This window comes from Dermacentor variabilis, chromosome 5 (assembly GCF_050947875.1).
Source record: "Dermacentor variabilis isolate Ectoservices chromosome 5, ASM5094787v1, whole genome shotgun sequence".
NCBI classification, from domain to species: Eukaryota; Metazoa; Arthropoda; class Arachnida; order Ixodida; family Ixodidae; genus Dermacentor; species Dermacentor variabilis.
Window position 1 is genome coordinate 176,177,585 of NC_134572.1, and position 6,532 is coordinate 176,184,116.

The following is a 6,532-nucleotide window of genomic DNA, read 5'->3' on the forward strand; positions in this document are numbered from 1 at the left end:
TCGGTGCTGTATGGGCACTGTCATGTTGCTATAGGTGATAACGGTTAGGGGGCTATTACGCTTACCAGCGGTAACTGCCACAGTTATTCTTGGTATACGACGGGCATGCGCAAAAGCCATAACATGTCACGCATCGCTATACCTTATTATGTAGTGAGCAAATATAAATATCTTTAGTGCAGCCAATAATCAGCCAGTTACGCCGGGAGCTGTATACCATTGCGGAAGAATATTGCCTGTGTACGCCTCGTACCTTCGGCAGTGCTGCAAAGTACTTGTGAGATGGAGTATAGAGGAAGAAAAGCATTGCATATAGCACAGACATGCGTACTTAACACGAGGCATTCGTATGGACCGTTTAAGTATGTTGAAATAATATCCATAGCAGTTTCGTGAGAGCCGTAGATATGCGATTTCCTTATTGATGCGAAACGAATGACTGTGTCGAAGTCTCCGTTTATATATATATACCTGACCACTGTTAGTTTTTGTGCAGAAATGTATGTATATATAAACCTTGAGCTGGTTCCAGCAGCGCTAATGACATTGGTCTTTTGGTTTGGACACCATGTTCGGAATATGTTAGAAGGTTTATTCGCGCTAAAGTAGGGCTTAAAATTCAGCCACAAGGACGTACTCGAATACGGTATTTATAAATATAAGCACAGAAATCTGCCGGTAGCTTCGAGGGCTATTGATGTTCGCAGTTTTATAGATAGGAGAAACTCTATCGATCTTTCAGTTGTCTGGATATATGCCTTGGCTTAAAGAGGTAATAAGTATTTTATAAATACTCGTGCAAGGACGTTAAGGTTCTCGTTCTAAGCTCTTACGGAAATGCCGTCATGCGCAGCAGGCTTGTAGCATGGCACACTTGAAATAGTCATGGTTACAATGTGCTCCTCTATCTTGTTCAACGAAAACGTAGTAGGAATGACTGGAGACTTGACATTACCTGGATTAGCTGTAAATGCGGTCAGCAAGCTTTGAACCTATGCTATTACAGTACCCGTTTCGATACAGTTAGCAATACCAGTTCCGAGTTGATTAGTTATCGAACTAGCGCATCAATTACCAATTTTTCATCCAATAATTTCTTAACATCGCCTTGTGCTTGTTGAAATAAAAAAAATGCTATATTCTATTTTTCTCCTCTTGATTGTAGCAACTACAGGACCACTCGAGGAAGGAAAATTCAGCAGATAACGGTCATTTTTCTGCTTTTTCTCTATTTTTCATACAACCAATCAGTTTTGTTTACAACTTTAAGTATGGCGTTAGTCATTAATGGGAATAAAGGTTCCTCCTATTTGCTGTGCCTATATAAATTGTAATTTTATTTGCACCAAGAAATGTCAGCGTACACGGTGGCGCGCCAAGCTAGCCTGAAAGGCGCAAACCTTTACGCGAGAGCGCACGCTAGCCAACCACTATGTGGGCGAGGTCAGATGGTGATGAGAATGGGGGCAGAGTGAGATGAGTAAGAATAGGCAGAGATGAGGAGGATCGTGATGACGTCATGATGGGAGAAAGCAAGCAAGGAAGGGAGTGGAAAGCAAGGGAGGAATTGTGATGAGGTGAGATGGGTACCACACTGTTATATGCAGCCTTGAGAGATACCGTGTGCTAACGCCTGGAAAGATCCTGGGAGTGCATTGAGATATCATGCACGTTCAATTGCTTAGGAATACGCCAATTCGATGTGAGTGTTACCGGGAAATGCTTGATAAAATTCTTAATCCTTAATTGTTTCCGCCATTGGGTGCAACTAATCCCGCCATTAGCTGAACCGTCATCTTTTGGAACCATGTTTTGCATTCAACGTAATAAAACAAAAATAGGGGTTATTATTATTATTACTGTCGTTAAATTTTCATTTCGTAGTCCTAAATTTTAGTAGGTTCAAGCAATGTAGTCTTAAAATTGTACGATTACAACTAAATAGAGTACTTGCATGGCATTCGTACATTCGATAATATCGTCACGTGGTAGTGAGGGTGAAGAAAGCAGCCCAACTGCGAAGGACGAAACTAGCGTTTTATTGGGCGAACTTGAGCCCTCCAAAACAGGCTACACTCAAAGAATGGCGACAGCGGCGAACACAGTCGGCGATCGTCGAAAATCTGTTCAACGTGTCTAGCGCGTCGGCTTTTATACATCAATCGTCGAGTCATCATCATCATCATCATTATTATCATCATCATCATCATCAGCCTGGTTACGCCCACTGCAGGACAAAGGCCTCTCCCACACTTCTCCAACAACCCCGGTCATTTACTAATTGTGGCCATGCCGTCCCTGCAAACTTCTTAATCTCATCCGCCCACCTAACTTTCTGCCGCCACCTGCTACGCTTCCCTTCCCTTGGGATCCAGTCCGTAACCCTTAATGACCATCGGTAATCTTACCTCCTCATTACATGTCCTGCCCATGCCCATTTCTTTTTCTTGATTTCAACTAAGATGTCATTAACTCGCGTTTTTTCCCTCACCCAATCTGCTCTTTTCTTATCCCTTAACGTTACACCTATCATTCTTCTTTCCATAGCTCGTTGTGTCGTCCTCAATTTGAGTAGAACCCTTTTAGTAAGCCTCCAGGTTTCTGCCCCTTAGGTGAGTACTGGTAAGACACAGCTATTATATACTTTTCTCTTGAGGGATAATGGCAACCTGCTGTTCATGATTTGGGAATGCCTGCCAAACGCACCCCAGCCCATTCTTATTCTTCTGATTATTTCCGTCTCATGATCCGGATCCGCCGTCACTACCTGCCCTAAGTAGATGTATTCCCTTACGACTTCCAGTGCCTCGCTGCCTATTGTAAATTGCTGTTCTCTTCAGAGACTGTTAAGCATTACTTTAGTTTTCTGCAGATTAATTTTTAGACCCACTCTTCTGCTTTGCCTCTCCAGGTCAGTGAGCATGCATTGCAATTGGTCCCCTGAGTTACTAAGGAAGGCAATATCATCAGCGAATCGCAAGTTACTAAGGTATTCTGCATTAACTTTTATCCCCAATTCTTCCCAATACAGGTCTCTGAATACCTCCTGTAAACACGCTGTGAATAGCATTGGAGATATCGTATCTCCCTGCCTGACGCCTTTCTTTATTGGGATTTTGTTGCTTGCTTTATGGAGGACTACGGCGGCTGTGGAGCCGCTATAGATATCTTCCAGTATTTTTACATATGGCTCATCTACACCCCGATTCCGTAATGCCTCCATGACTGCTGAGGTTTAGACTGAATCAAACGCTTTCTCGTAATCAATGAAAGCTATATATAATGGTTGGTTATATTCTGCACATTTCTCTATCACTTGATTGATAGTGTGAATATGGTCTATTGTTGAGTAGCCTTTACGGAATCCTGCCTGGTGCTTTGGTTGACAGAAGTCTAAGGTGTTCCTGATTCTATTTGCAATTACCTTAGTAAATACTTTGTAGGCAACGGACAGTAAGCTGATCGGTCTATAATTTTTCAAGTCTTTGGCGTCCCCTTTTCTTATGGATTAGGATTATGTTAGCGTTCTTCCAAGATTCCGGTACGCTCGAGGTCATGAGGCATTGCGTATACAGGGTGGCCAGTTTCTCTAGAACAATCTGTCCACCATCCTTCAACAAATCTGCTGTTACCTGATCCTCCCCAGCTGCCTTCCACCTTTGCATATCTCCTAAGGCTTTCTTTGCTTCTTCCGGCGTTACCTTCGGGATTTCGAATTCCTCTAGACTATTTTCTCTTCCATTATCGTCGTGGGTGCCACTGGTACTGTATAAATTTCTATAGAACTCCTCAGCCACTTGAACTATCTCATCCATATTGTCACGTGGTAGTGACGGTGAAGAAAGAAGCAATACGGTGGAATACAAAACCAGCTTTTATTGGGCGAACCTGTGCCCACAAAAACAGGCTACACTTATAGCACAACGATAGCGGCGAAAACTGTCGGTGATCGTCGGAAAACTGATCAGCGGGTCAAGCGCGTCGGCTTTTATAGATCAGTCGTCGAATGTTCCAGGTTAACTGATGGGACCCGCGTGTCTTCCACAAAGTTCTACACCATTCGTGTCACGCGATGAAATCTGATAACACAAGGTTCGGCGACAACAGACACGCGGATAGAAGCGTCGATAACTTTCCAGAAACGTCCGATACATGCAGGCGCGTCCCTCGCTGTGGGATTACAGTTGTTAAGCGGCGAAACGTAGTTCCCCGATAAAGGTAAGTACACGTGTCATTACCCCCGTCTTAAAAAGCATCGACCCGATGCTGTAAACAAACGAAAGTAACAAAGAAAAGCACTCGTAGCAAAGAAAACAACAAACTAAAGGAAGTTCATCAGCGTCCGTAAAATGGTTTAAGGCGCGCCACGTGGACCACTTCAGATCGTGCCCGGCGCCGCTGTGAGTGCGAAATGCCGTCTGGCACGACCTCATAGTCTAGTGCGCTAATACGTCGGATGACCTTGTAGGGTCCGAAATAGCGTCGCAGCAGCTTCTCACTGAGTCCTCGCCGGCGTATCGGGGTCCATACCCAAACACGGTCGCCGGGCTGGTACTCGACGAAGCGTCGTCGGAGGTTGTAGTGTCGGCTGTCGGTGCGCTGCTGGGTCTTGATCCGTAGGCGGGCGAGCTGTCGGGCTTCTTCGGCGCGCTGGAGATAGGTAGCGACGTCAAGATTCTCCTCGTCAGTGACGTGCGTCAGCATGGCGTCGAGCGTCGTCGTCGGGTTCCTGCCGTAAACCAACTTGAATGGCGTGATCTGTGTTGTTTCTTGCACCGCCGTGTTGTAGGCGAAGGTGACATACGGGAGGACCGCGTCCGACGTGTTGTGCTCGACGTCGACGTACATTGCTAGCATGTCGGCGAGGGTCTTGTTCAGGCGCTCCGTGAGACCATTCGTCTGCGGATGGTAGGCAGTTGTCCTCCTGTGGCTCGTCTGGCTGTACTGCAGAATGGCTTGGGCGAGCTCTGCTGTAAAAGCCGTTCTTCTGTCGGTGATGAGGACTTCTGGCGCACCATGTCGCAGCAGGATGTTCTCGACGAAAAATTTCGCCACTTCGGCTGCGCTGCCTTTTGGTAGAGCTTTGGTTTCAGCAAAGCGGGTGAGATAGTCCGTCGCCACGATGATCCACTTATTCCTGGATGTTGACATCGGAAACGGCCCCAACAAATCCATCCCAATCTGCTGGAATGGTCGACGAGGAGGTTCGATCGGCTGTAGTAATCCTGCTGGCCTTGTCGGTGGTGTCTTGCGTCGTTGAGAGTCTCTGCATGTCTTGACGTAACGGGCGACGTCGGCGGTCAGACGCGGCCAGTAATACTTTTCCTGTATCCTCGACAGCGTCCGGGAGAGTCCGAGGTGCCCAGCGGTTGGATCGTCGTGTAGGGCATGCAGTATTTCTGGACGGAGCGCTGACGGCACCACAAGAAGGTAGCTGGCGTGGACTGGTGAGAAGTTCTTGTTCACGAGCAGGTTGTTTCGTAGCGTGAACGAAGACAACACGCGCTTAAATGCCCTAGGGACAACGTCGGTGTTCCCTTTCAAATACTCGACGAGGCCTTTTAGCTCCGGGTCTGCTCGTTGCTGTTTAGTGAAGTCTTCCGCGCTTATTATCCCAAGGAAGGCGTCGTCGTCCACGTCGTCTTGCGGCGGGGGATCAATTGGGGCGCGTGATAAGCAGTCGGCGTCGGAGTGTTTTCTTCCGGACTTGTATATTACCGTTACGTCATATTGTTGTAGTCTGAGGCTCCACCGCGCCAGCCGTCCTGAAGAGTCCTTTAACTTAGCTAGCCAACACAATGCGTGGTGGTCGCTGACGACTTTGAATGGCCTGCCATAGAGGTAAGGGCGGAATTTAGCTGTAGCCCAAATGATGGCGAGGCATTCGTTTTCAGTCGTAGAATAATTGCTTTCCGCTTTTGACAGCGACCGGCTAGCATACCATATCACCCGTTCAAGTCCTTCTTTCCTCTGGACTAGGACGGCACCGAGGCCTAGGCTACTGGCGTCAGTGTGGATTTCAGTATCGGAGTCCTCGTCGAAGTGTGCAAGTACCGGCGGCGACTGCATGCGTCGGCCTGCGGCGTTTCCCAATTGAACTCGACATCAGATTTCGTTAGATGTATTAGCGGCTCCGCGATGCGCGAAAAGTCCTTGACAAAGCGCCTATAGTAGGCACACATGCCAAGGAGTCTACGCACTGCCTTCTTGTCGATTGGCTGCGGGAACTTTGCGATGACAGCTGTCTTCTGCGGGTCGGGGCGCACTCCAGATTTGCTGATGACATGGCCTAGGAATAGAAGCTCATCGTAAGCAAAGCGACACTTTTCGGGCTTCAGGGTGAGCCCTGATGACTTGATGGCCTCTAATACTGTCGCAAGCCGATTAAGGTGATCGTCGAAATTTCCGGCGAAGACGACGACGTCATCCAAGTAAACAAGACAGGTCTGCCACTTCAATCCTGCTAAAACCGTGTCCATCACGCGCTGGAACGTTGCAGGCGCCGAGCACAGTCCAAATGGCATAACCTTGA